The 14,122-nt window shown below is 37.2% G+C and overlaps 1 pseudogene; it reads left to right on the top strand.

Annotated features, from left to right (window-relative positions):
- The first annotated feature begins 4,973 nt into the window (after positions 1-4,973).
- LOC149155040 (C2 and GRAM domain-containing protein At1g03370-like) overlaps positions 4,974-14,122 on the top strand; it is a 245,729-nt pseudogene continuing 236,580 nt past the window's right edge.

The raw sequence follows: 14,122 nt of genomic DNA, 5'->3' as shown, positions 1-14,122 counted from the left end.
TTAATATATATTAATCTATGTGATCCTATGAGAAAAAAAGGTTTATATGGTGAATTATACTTTATTCTAATGATAGATGATTATACCAAAATGGCAGTCATTGGTTTCTTAAAGAAAAAATCTAAGGCATTCGAATGTTTCAAAATCTACAAGGAATTGGTCAAAAATGAAACTAATTTGAAGATCAAATGTCTAAGATCAGATAATGGTGGAGAATTCATGTCCAAAGCGTTTCAGCAATACTGTGATGAAAATGGAATAAAAAGGAAATTATCAACAGCCATAACACCACAGCAAAATGGAGTTGCTGGAAGAAAAAAAAGAATCATATAGGAAATGGCTAGAACAATGTTAAATGAATCAAAATTGGATGATAAATGATGGGTTCAAGCAATTGATACATCCGTATTCATTATCAACAGAGCACTACTCAAGAACCATTGTAACATGAATTCGTACGAAATATGGAAGGGAAGGCCAATTAACATCAAATACTTCAAAATATTTGGAATTAAATGCTACATCAAAAGGGAAGACCAAAAATTGGGTAAGTTTGATTCCCATATTGACAAAGGTATTTTTGTTGGTTATTCACACAAAAGAAAGGCTTATAAATGCTACAATCTGAGGAGAAAATAAATAGTTGAAAGCATAAATGTTACTTTTGACGAAGACTATGTTCTAAAGGATAACAATGAGATTGTCTCTAAGGGGCTTGAGGTAGAACCTGTGAAGGATGAAGAAGAAGCTCCAGAACAAGACCAATCAAATAAGGAAACAACAATCAACCTAGAGAAAATAAGAATTGATCAGCTGGATGTATAAGAAACTTCTCCAAAATTTTTAAAAGAATGGTGTCAAAAGAATCATTCGTCAAATCAAATCATTGGCAACATAAATGAAGGAATTAGAACCATAAGAAGTCGGTAGCTTCATTCATCACAACAATCCCACCTTGGTGTTTTAGCAACTTTTGAGCCTAGCAATTTTGAGGAAGCTAGTCAAGATGAACATTGGGTAGCAGTTATGAAGAAGAACTAGATCAAATTGAGAAGAACGACACTTGGGAATTGGTTCCGCGACCAAAGGATAAAATTTTTATTGGAACTAAATGGGTCTTCAGAAAGAATTTGAATGAGGATGGACAGGTTACCAAGAATAAGGCATGATTAGTCTGCAAAGGATATGCACAAGTATAAGGAATTAATTTTGAAGAAACATTTGCTCTCATTTCCAGAATGGAAGCTATCATGATGTTTCTTGCGTATGCATGCTCGAGAAAAATCAAGGTGTACCAAATGGATGTTAAGTCAGCCTTTCTAAATGGTGAATTGGAAGAAGAAGTTTACATTGAGCAACCCAAAGGTTTTCTTCTCTCTGACAAGGAAGACTACGTCTGCAAATTAAAGAAGGCTCGATATGGTATCAAACAGGCTCCTAGAACTTGGTATGCTCATATTGATGGATATATACATCAACAAGGATTAAAGAAAGGAAGCGCAGACAATAATCCCTATGTGAAAGTGGATTAAGATAACCTAAAAATTATCGAGGTATATGTGGACGATATAATCTTTGGAAGCAATGATGATATACTAAGTAAAAACTTTGCCACAAAGATGCAAAGTGAGTTTGAAATTTCTCTACTTGGAAAGATGATGTACATTTTAGGGCTTTAGATATAAATGAATATTTATATATCAAACCAAGTACATCAAGGAAATTCTTAAGAAATTCAAGAAGGAAGATTGCAAGCCTGTCCTTACCCCAATGGTAATAGGTTGCAATTAAGTTTAGAAGATTCATTAAAGGATGTGGACCATAGGTTGTATAGATCTATGATTGGCGGTCTTCTATATGTGACAACTTGTCAACCAGAAGTAATGCAAGTAGTTGGACAAGTAGCAAGATTCCAAGAAGCACTAAAATAATCTCATATTATTGTCGTCAAAAGAATTCTTTGATATCTTAAGGGCACAAAAAAATATGGTTTATGGTATCCCAAAGCAAATGATCTAGTTATCCAAGCTTATACAGATGTAGATTGGGAAGGAATTTTTGATGATCGTAACAGTACCAGTGGAGCAATGTTCTATCTAGATGGTTGCCTTGTTTCATGGTTAAGTAAAAAGAAGTCTTCAATCTTGTTGTCCATAGCAGAAGAAGAATATTTCGCGGCAGCAGCTTGTTGTACTCAAGTTATCTAGATGAAACAAACTTTGCAAGATCTTCAAGTCAAGTTTGATAAGCCTATTCCCATCTTCTGCGATAACACTAGTTCCATCAGTATCTCCAAGAATCCTGTGATGCATTCCAAAACAAAGCACATTCTGATCAAATATCATTTCGTTAAAGAGCAGGTCGCCGAAAAGAATATCAAGCTTGAATATGTTGGCACAAAGGAACAAATTGTGACATCTTTACCAAACCATTACCTCGTGAATCATTTGAGTATCTTCGCCAAAAGCTTGGGATTCTCCCAAGTTATCATTAGACTCTTTCTCTAATCTAACTAAGTAGAAATGGGGAGTGGAGGTGTGTACCGCAGGATGGAAATTTGTCAAGGGGTATTACCCTTTGCCATTGATGACAAAAGGGGAGAGAAGCCAATAGGAAGATGTTCTATGATCACAGGTGGAGTACTTGTGTTTCCATCAATGTCAAAGGGGGAGATTGTTGATCAGTGGTTGTCATTGATGTCAACCCAAGCAGTACCAGGGGATACCCCGATCTTGCATGGGAATTTTGACTTGACAACTCTTTCTCTTCCAAGTCAAGGATCTTCTAGATGGATTCTACTTGTCGAGATGTTTCCGTTAATATATGGCACACCATGTAGTTCTTCACGATTTGAGAATTATTCGTGTTTGAAGTTAGTGGGCTAAAACCCCATGGGGTTGTGGCATGGCACTCATCATTGGTTGTGGTCATTGAATAGTCAATAATTAATAATTATTTATTCTTCTAAAATCCCTCCAACATCCATTTGTTGAGGACCCTCTCAACTCAAGACATTTCTATAAACAGTGACCCTCATCTCCTCCTCTTTTAATAACTTTTAAACGAACTATCTTGTGAGAAGACCTCTGTAATTTTCATCCCTCATGAGCTTCTATTGTAGGATCTGTAGTAGAGAGTTTAAGGATTCGTTAAGGTCTGGTTAGGGAAAAAAATTATGATCAGGTTTGAAGGTTTATTTTGAAGCAATTTTAGAGCCTTGGATTCTAGGATTTCGCTGCTTCAAACATGTCACCGTGGAATTTTCGCTATAAAATGTTTTATACTAAGATTCAAAAGCTAAAATTAAAACACATTTGAGATGAAATCTTTATGAACCTTGTGACCAAATTTCAGATCTTGGTTCGCTATATTTTTGGAGATATGATCTAGAACGAGGTTATGGTTTTTGCAGGCTCTCGAATTCCATGTAAAACATGTGACATCGAGAACATCATCATAACTTTCTCTTTGAGAATTGGATTTAAATTTCATAAATAGTGATAGAATTAGGACGAAATGTAGTTTTTTGGGTATTTCTTTTAGGGTTGAATGTCGTAATAGTGACACATGGCACTTCGTACAAGTTCGCTCTACTGAACCAGGTTATAATTAGGTCATCGTGGAAGATTGGGCATAACTCATTTTTTAAGAATCCAACCTCGATAAGACCTATGGTGTTGGAAAAAGGACTCAAAGGGATACCACATGAGGAAATTTCAAACCTTGGAGATTCGAAATTACATAGATACAACAGATTCAATATCAAGCTCGTAGAAGGAAAGAAAAAGTATGCATTCAAGGATTACTGCAGTAAGGACCACACATCAACAGTCAAGGGTAAGTTTGCGACAACAAGGTATGTATGATTTGTTTGCATTTGAATTTTGAGTATCATCTCTTACATATGTTTTTGTATGACAGCGTAAGTATATCGTTTTGTATTTATTTGGGTCTTGCTTATTAATGCATGTGTAAGAAGGATGAAACTTTAGAACAACTCGAACACATAATAGAAGGGCATGCAATGCGAAAGTACCGTTACTTGAGGAAAGCACAACAATACCTCAACAGTTGCAAGTGATCCAAGAAGCAATGTCGATTCAAGTGTCTGGTCTTGTCAAAAAGCTAGTGTTGTAAAAGAGCCATCATTGTAAATTTGTAAAAGAGTCATAATTGAAAGAGTCATTATTGTAAAAGAGTCAATTTGGCTAGAGTCGAAGAGGCATTGTTGGGAGATATAGGAGTCACTGTTGGGATTATGTCATGGTTGGGTTGCAGATCGTAGTGTGATTGGGTGTTCGGTCAAGTACAAGAAAATCATTGTAAATCATATTGTATCGTCGATCATTGTCCCTGGTACGGGAGTCCACACTCTTGTCTCACTTCTGATTATTATAGCGTGGCAGGGAGGTGTGTGAAGTCACCTACAGGTTGGGGCCTTTGAACACTTCAAGGTGGTAGGTTAGTCTAGGATGTTGGGGCATCCATTTAGTTGACTACTGAAGAAACCAAGGCGTTGGGGCATCCTTCCAGTGGGACATCCTTCCAGTGGGAGCTAGAGAAGAATGCTTTTCTAGAATTCTAGGAAGTTTTAACTTTCGTTTCAGATTGGGTTGAAGATTAAAGAATTTATTAGAAAAAAGTTCAGTGGTTTTTGACCCAGACAGGGTTTCCCACCTAAAATTATTTTTCCTATTGTGTTATTTTGTTTACTATTGTTACTAGATAAACATTAATAATAATTGAAGATTAACTAATGCTCTGAAAATATTTAAAAGTGATAATTGCTAAGGAATATTGATTCACCCCCCTCTCAGTATTTCCAACAATATCATGAGTTTCTAGTTTTGGTTAGGTGGATCCCTAGAGAATATTGAAAACTTCTTTAAGATGATTGTTGGGTTGTATGTGCCTGATCTCAATAAAAAACAATTGGGGTTTTCTAATCTAGTCGTCTATTTGCACACAGGAATATGGCACCCTCTGGATCCTTGCATGTATGATGATGTTAAAGAGTATTTGAATTGGTATGACACTAGAAAGGATGCAAATGAGAAACTCAAAAACCTAAATCCACCAGTCATTGGTATCACCTCGCAATGGAGCCACATTATTATTGGTGATGATAGTCACTACGTGGTTGTTGTGATGGAATACAGTCAGCTGGTTTTTTTGAAGAAGGATTTGATAACACAGATTCAGGCGAATAGGAAATTCCTATCCCTCTACCAGGAGGAATTCTTTTAAACCAAACCTATGCTATTAGTCCTAGAAATCTAAATTCCATACTCTTTGGGCCCAATAGTGATTTCAAGCATGAGTTAGCGCAACTAGAGGGGACAACTAACCTTGTTGAAGGACCTTGGAGAAAATCAGTGGGGGAACCCATCAAAATACTGGTCACATACACCAAAGTTGAAACTAAACTGGTGAAGGTCGTCAAAGCTATAGAAGAACAAACTTATCACAAAGTATATTGGAATTTTTTTACAGTATTAGCAAGTGTAAGTACAGCTGATGTTCCATATGGAAGTTCATTTAGGTGTGAATTTATTTTTTTCATCACACGAGGGCAAGAAGTGCCAACTAAAGAGGAATCCTCCCATATTTTTGTTTCCTGGAGAATGAATTTTAGTCAAAGTACAATAATGAAAAGCACGATTAAAGGTGGGGCGAGACAAGGATTGAAGGACAACTACCAACAATTTTCCAAGTTTCTTTCTTAGTATGTTACACCATTGGATGTTTCATCCTTGGCCTCTGAGCAAGAACAACCAAGATTAGATTTGCAGATGGATCCCCAATTGGAATGGAAGCTTATTGTTAGTTACATTGGGGTTTTTACCTTGGTATGTACATTATTTTCTTTGGCATATCTCCTTTTGCACATCTTCCTGGCCAATCCCAGTGTGATGCAGGGCTTGGAATTTGGTGGGATAGATTTACCTGATTCTTTGGGAGAAGTTATTACATGTGGGTTACTTGTTCTCCAAGTGGAGCGTATTTTCAAGATGATTTCACATTTCATGCATGCACGGTTCCAAAAGGGTAAGACAATATGTCATTCATGCTCTGAGTCATTTTAGTTCCTAGAGCTCTTATTTAGATAAAAGTAAGATTGGCAATTGTTAAAAAACATTTTCGTGTGTCAAACTTATTCATGGCTTGATTACAGCTGGTGATCATGGAATTAAAGCACAGGGATATGGATGGCTACTGACAGTCACCCTAATTGAAGGAAAGAATTTCTTTGATGTAGATGCTACTGGTTATTCAGATCCATATGTGGTATTTACTTGTAATGGGAAACCTTGGACAGGTTCAATCAAACTGCAGACACTGGATCCTTAATGGAATGGTAAAATGTCATAAAACTATCTAGATATTTTGTTTAGGTTCAGGACCCTTATGCACATGCACCTGCACCCTCGAATAGCTCAGCTTTGGGACTTCACCAACACCTACACTCCCAAACGGCTTGTCTAGCCTAAAAAGTTGAATACCCCAACCTAGTGTGGAGTTAATCCTTTCTATCACGCACTTGTTACTTTCTTCACAAATAGTTCTACATTAGTTCAGTGAAGTAGGTTATTGCCTATAAATATATTGCAGCAGAAAGGATTGGTGTCTCCTATAGGTTGGTGTTTACAAATCTCATAGCAAAGGGATTGGTGTATCCTATAGGTTGGTGTCTACAAATCTCATAGTGAAGGGATTGGTGTCTCCTATAGGTTGGTGTCTAAAAATCTCACAACAGATGGGATTGGTGTCTGCTATAGGTTGTTGATTATAAATATTGTAGTAGTTTGGATTGTTTTCTCCAATAGGTTGGTGCCTGCAAATCTTGCATTGGGGGCATTGGTGTCTCTTATAATTTAGTGTCTGCAAATCTTTCCATAGGGGAGATGTAAGATGCCTACAAAGTTTTTATCAGTAGGTTGGTGCCTACAAATATATGTTATAAAGAAATTTTATCGATAGTTTGTTTTCCATATGTGATATTGGTTGGTTATGATTCATGAATGTTTAAATAACTAATAAATTTTCATATACTGATTCACCCCATCCCTTCATAGTATAAGTGTGAATTTGACAATAATTCCTTGTGGGGATTGTATATGACCTCAGAATATTAGGGTAGTAGTTGCTAAGGTGACATTAATGATGACTAATCCCTTTATATCTCTAAATCTAGATTGTCTAGTGAGGATTTTCACTAAGGTGTTGTATTTTGTAGTAACATTTTGGTGATATCATTAGGGACGAGTTGATTCCTTCTCCTCAGGATCTGAATTATATTCTTCAATCCTTCTTGATGAGTATATATCAAAAACAAGATTAATTTTCTCATCGACTGTCTCCATTGCATTAATGAAGTCCTAGTTCTTAATTTATCTTCAAATATTTTCTTCTTGTAGGGTGAAGCAAGCATCTTTAAAATCACATTTAATATTCAACCTGGTGACTCCACTAATCCATATTGTAAAAATTGCATGGGATAGAAAATGGCTCATTGGCATTTGCATGAAATATACTCTACATTGGATGTTCAAGATGTTCCTAGATATCCAAATTATGATAATCTATATCACTATATAAAAAAATAAAATAAAAAATCCTAAATTTTATGGCGATCCTTCTTTAGCTATTGATGACATTGCAAGATTCCTAAAATATACTTTAAAAATCAATATTTTTCATGAAGATGGACTTATGAAGTCATTCATTTATTTTTTTAAAGAAAATAAAAGATAATGGATTAAATGTTCTTGTGATCCAAAATGCATATCTTCTATTGCAGTATTAAAAATAAATTCAAGTTTTGTATTTCAATACTTCAAAGATATGAAGATACCCTTCAAGATTGGACCAAGTCCTTATGGAAGAAGGTATTCTCGATATTTCTTAGGCTGCAAAAGAATAAATTAATGAATAAGATTATGAAGAACAAGAATAATAAGAAGCCCTTCTTGATGAAAATGATGAAGATCATGATCCTAGTGAAGATTTTAATGAAGAAACTCATATTAAAATTCATGTTTGTGAAGGGGATCCTATTAAATATGATGCTCTTTCTCATGAAGATGAGAATGAGTCAAGATCTAATCCTTTCATTTATATCGATTTCAATGATACATCTTTTGAGATCCTAGAAAAGGATGAACCTATTAAGAATAACATGAATGACTTTCTACATGTGGTGAAAGACAAATAGGATATGAGTTGTTATCATTTTGGAAAAGACCCAATTTATGACATGGATGATGATTTAGTTGAGGTTATGAAATCATTGCCTTTGGGAAACCATCATTCTTAAGGACATATTGGGAGGATTCTTGTGACATTTTCTAGCCTTACATATTTGGTCGTGACCAAGATTTTGGGAAACATAAGGAAGTCATGATTAATGATTTGTTTGAGAAATATTTACATCATTCTGATGTTGACATTCATCCATCCTAATTTTCATAATTATATGATTTTCCTAAAGATAATTTGACAAAGGCATTGTGTAAGAGATGGACACAGATGTGGTTCAGCCAAAGCAAGATGAGGATACAAACCTCATGCCCAAGGATCAGGAGGTCACTCCACCAGCTTCACCAGATCCAGGAGCAGAGCAAGTCCTAAGTGATCAAGGAGACACTGAAATCCTTGAAGGAAATCTAGAAGTAGATGTGCACAACATATCCTTTGATGAGTCATAAAACAGGGTTGTGTAGTCGCACAGAGTTTCCACTCCAGATGTCCATGAATCTCCTGCACATTTTGAAGAATGAGTGATCGTGTTTGATGTGCACAGACATCCAGTTGCATTGGGCGATACGACAAAGGCATATGCCAATGCCACCAGCTCAAGTGTGAGATTATTGATAGCTGAGAATGAGTGCATCGCTAAGGCATTACAAGTGGCCAAGTGGGGAGAAGAGAAAGCTACAACATCTGCCAGAGCCAAGTTCAAGAAAGAGATACTTGATGAATTATTGTCTCTTGAAACAATCATGCAGAAGCTTTACTTCAGGTTTGTCACCATGCATAAGTCAGTTGTCCATCTTAATGGTTGGTAGCAATTTTGTGCTAGGAGAGCACGCATCTTGATAGACATACACATTGTTGTCGTTCACATGCAGATATGGAAAATGAGGTACAAGGGAGCTCAGTTGTACTTACCAAATATGATGAAGCCAAAGGCAATGGAGTTGAAGGCAAGCATCCAGAATTAGATCTGAAACTATAAGGAACTCCCACAGCTCATCACCAGCTTACAGGCTTCACATGCACTAGTTTTCAGGAGCATGGATGTCATTGTGTGCATGCATATGATCCCATCCATTGGCACACTCACCGAGGTGAAAGCAAAGCACCAAGTCCGACTAGAGCTAGACATGTACTTCGAGTAGTTGATGCGCATAGCCACCAACGTAGAGTTGCAGATGAGCACTGACACTATGCACTAGTATGTCGTTGGTCTAGCTGCACTCAAGACCATGATGTGAATGCTATATAATGAGTTGGAAAGAGGTGTTGAGAAATGGAAATAAGAAATTCTAGTTTAAATTTTTCCTTGAATTTAAACTGTGAATTAAAATTGAATTCTATTATCACAAAAACTTGTAAATAGTTAATTAACTTAATTATCTTAGGAATTTCATGTTGGAAGTATTTATATAGTCATGTATATGTTCTCCCTAATTTTTATGGGTCCAGTATGAGTTTAAATTGATTTGGAAATTAGATCACTCAGATTACTAAGTTAAGTTCAGTTAAATTACCTCTAAATTGTTTTTGGAACTAATAGAAGACTAACGGTCAGTTGGCGCACTAATGCATCCACTAGTGCTACTCTATTTAACTGAAGATTCCCTCATGAGAAACTCATGCATGTCGATTCTGAGAAATACCCTATTGAGACTAGAGTGCAGGGACAGTGTAATATCAGTGGTATTATTTACTAGAGTGTAAATATCATGCATGCAACAGAGATTGATCCTATGTTTGGATTGCATAATTTTGGATTTATGAATTCCCTTTAAATACAGTCTATTCTTACTAGGAATTAACGCAAGAGATTAGGAGCTTAGAGAGCTTCAGAATTGGCTAAGTGTTGGCCAAGAGCTAGCTTGTGAGCTGATAGAGTTGAGAATACTTGTGTAGAATTGTTCTAATGAGAACAAGCTTTGTATCTTCACTCATATTTATGATATATGCAATACAGAGAGAAGGGTTTTGAGTAGTGGCTTTCTCGAGATACATCTTGTGTTATGTGCCATTGATTTATCTTATTATTATTATTATTATTTTCATCGATCTATTGGCTTCTGTTGGTTGGTTGAAAGTAGAAGTAGATTGTTGTCCTGTGCTTTAGTACATTGCATGAGCTTGTGAATCTACAAGATTTTCTACATGGTATCTAAGTTGAATTCAATATAATAGAGGATGTTTCAAAGTTTTGAGTTTTGGGTTACAGGTGAAATTTGAATTTGCAATACATACTTTAGGATTGGCAGATGGCGTTCTACAATTTGTGACTCGAGTATGCCTTGGAAGGTAGCTTGAATTTTATAGCGTAGAAGGAAAAAATGGAGGTTGTTCTAGAGGATAATGGCTTGAATGAATTTTTTGATCAAGAAATTCCTAGGCCAACAACATCGGATGCACAGAATTTGGTTGAATGGAAGAATTGTGTGGCAAAGGCAAGGCGTATAATCCTTGAGGGAGTTTGAGACCACATTGTCTCAAGTCTCCATGGCAAGGAAACTTCATACGTTATGTGGAAAACATTGATGGACTTATATCAAAATAGTAGTGACCAAAGGAAATTGGCACTGAAGGAAAAACTTCAAAAAATTAAAATGGAGAAAGGCGAGACGATTCAAAAATACTTGACCAAGTTCACTCAATGTTGTGATGAACTTGGAAGTGTTGGAATCACAGTTGTCGAGGATGATATGGTGATAATTTCTCTTCTAGGGCTCCCAAAGAGTTGGTATAGTTATTATTACTGTTAATTGTCGGGAGAAGTTGCCAGATTGGGAACGATTGTGGTCGGATTTGATGCGGGAGGCGAGAAGGAGGAACACCAGGGATGGCTCTTCATCAAAGACTGATGATGAAGAGAATTATGCCTTAGCTATTAAGGCAAAGAAGGGGAAAGGAAAAGATTCCCATTCCAAATCAAATTCTTATCATGGAGGTAAGAAGAAAGACATGACAAAATTTAAGTGCTTTCATTGTCATGAGATGGGCCATTTGGCTACAAATTGTCCACTCAATAAATCCAAGAAGAATTCCTCAAGAGGAATGACAAGTGAGGCTTTGGCCTCACAATTTGAATTGGACTTTTCCCTCATTTCATGCATGTTGTCATCAATGATGGGAAGTTTATGGTACTTAGACAGTGAAGTTTCATTCTGCATGAAATATTTATTCAATGACCTGGAGGAGAAATATCTCCATATGCATATCGAGATGGGTGATGACAGGAAGTATAGTGTTACTGGATTGATCACAATTAATTTTTAGAGGGAGCATGGGGCTCCACTCACTTTAAAGAATGTTATGCATGTGCCCAGGCTGAATAAGAACTTGGTATTCGTTGCCATGCTTGAGGATAGAGGCTATGATGTGATCTTATTGAAAGGAAAGGTGTTCCTTTGACACATAGCCATAGTAAAGTAAAGAAGATATAGATTCGGGTGAAGATTCTCTATAAGTTGGAGGTAGAGGAGTGTTCTAATTTGAACACAAAATCAAAAAGGGTGCAGAGCCGAGATGTTGGCGAGTTGTGGCATAGGCAATTGGGCCACTTGCATCATGGTGCTTTGAAGATATTGCAATGGATCTCTATCGGTCTTCCCAAAGGTATGCTTAAGAAATTTGATACATGTAAGCGGTGTACTTTGGGAAAATACATCAAGTCTTCCTTCCATGATAGAGACACTCGAGTAGACGTTATTCTAGAGCGATTCCATTCAGACGTGTGTGGACAATTCTCGATAACATCCACGACCAAACACAGGTATTATGTCATATTTTTTGGTGACTTTCCTCAATTATGTTGGATATCTTTCATGCAAAAAAGGATCAAATTTTCACAAAGCTTTGTGAGTTTAAAGCATTGGTGGATAAAGATTCAGGTAAGAAGGTTAAATCTCTACAGAGTGATAACGATGGTGAGTATGTCTCAAACGAGTTTAAGAACTCTTATGCAGTGGAAGAGATTAATATGGAGTTGACAACACCCCATAACCCTCAACTGAATGAGGTGGTCGAGAGGAAGAACAGAAGCATAGTAGGGGAAGCAAGGGAGATGTTGCATGATCAAGGCCTACCACTACACTTGTGGGCTAAGGCATGCAACACAATGATTTATGTTTAGAAATATAGCCCACATCAGAGACTTGAGATGAAGAGACCAGAGGAGGCTTATTCTCGTAAGAGGCCAGATGTTGATAACTTCAGGATTTTTGGGTCATCAGTATATTTCCATGTGACCAAAGATGCATGGAAAAATCTTGAGCTGGAAATAGAGTTGGGGATATTTGTGGGGTACACTGATACACCTCACAACTATCAAGTGTGCTTTCTAACCAGTAAGATGATACACCTCACAACTATCGAGTGTACTTTCCAACCAACAAGATGACAGTGGTTCGCAGGGATGTCAAATTCGATGAGGAGAAGGCCATGTAAGTTTCCCTTAAGGGGGAGCTTGAGCTACATATGGATTAGGATATTTTAGCTCCTAAGGTTGAGGAGCCTCAAATTGATGTGGAGAATCCACATGAAGAGGATCCAAGAGTGGAGAAATCCACTCAAGCAAAGTCTTCCAGAGAGGGAAGAAAACACACCAAAGAGACTGACAGATTGTTGGATGATGCATGGGAGAATGTGGGAGCACCCACTTCTCATTGTAGGCAAAGGAGGTCACTTGAGATTTACACTAGATACATAGCTCTTATGGGAAAATGTGTTGTGACAGAGCCATATTCCTTTAAGGAAGCAGTGCAGCAACCGATTTGGGTTGATGCCATTGGGGAGGAGTATGACTCCATACTTCATAAAAGTGTTTGGGATTTGGTCCTGAGACTGGAGGACAAGTCATTGGTGAGCCCTCATTAGCTTTACAAGGTAAAGAAAGTTGAATATGGTAGTTTGAAGAAGCATAAGGCTAGATTTGTGGCCCATGGATTTTCATAGGTAGAGGGGATTGACTATGACGAGACCTTTTCTCCTATTTCAAGGTACTCGTCAATCAGATATATATTGGCACTATCAACACAGATGGGTTGGAAGGTACATCAGATGGATGTAAAGACATCCTTCCTTAATGGCATGATTTAGGAAGAGGTGTACATAGAGCAGCCTGAAGGTTTTGAAACCTTTCACTGTTAGTTGCATGTGTGCCAGCTCAAGAGAGCGTTGTATGGGTTGAAGCAAGCACCCCATGCTTGGTACACCAGGATAGATAGCTATTGTTGGCTTGATGGGCCCTGACCCAAGTTCAGCATTAATTAGCCAAGAAAATCCCTACACTATTGGCCCTTTCAGCATCAATCCATGGAGCATGGACTAAAGTCTCACCCGAAGTAGTATGGGGGGATGCAGAAACCAATTTTTTGCACTCTAATATAGTTGTGATGTCATTTTATATCCTAACCCTTCCTTTGCGTAGACTAATAAGCCATTTAGGGATTATTGATATACTTCTCTTATTCGGCTTCAAGACCTTCGAGAAGGTCTGCGATCATCCTTCGCGTACCCTAAAAAGGCAATTCAGAGACTTACACGCCTCTGTAACTACCCCTACTTCTGTGTCTACCCAGATTAGCTCAAGCATTGGATAAATTGAACATGCATTATGATTATCTTCACGTAAACATATATTCTTACTTGTGTTCACATGACAAAGTAAAACACATAGATCCGCGCATCAATATAGCATTAAATCATAAACCCAGTACTCAACATAACATAACTACATACATTCATAACAGAAGTAAAAGAGCTCATACACAGGTATCTCCAAAATAATTCTCTTTATTTATGGTTCAAACCTTCAATACAGAATCTAACTTCCCTGCGCACATAGTTGCAGGGGTCCACACACTCAGCTGTGGAC

Source organism: Pinus tabuliformis, chromosome 9 (assembly GCF_031772625.1).
Source record: "Pinus tabuliformis cultivar Carrire ecotype Pingquan chromosome 9, CPIR1, whole genome shotgun sequence".
In the NCBI taxonomy this organism is placed as follows: Eukaryota; Viridiplantae; Streptophyta; class Pinopsida; order Pinales; family Pinaceae; genus Pinus; species Pinus tabuliformis.
This window is presented reverse-complemented; position numbering and strand designations above follow the sequence as displayed.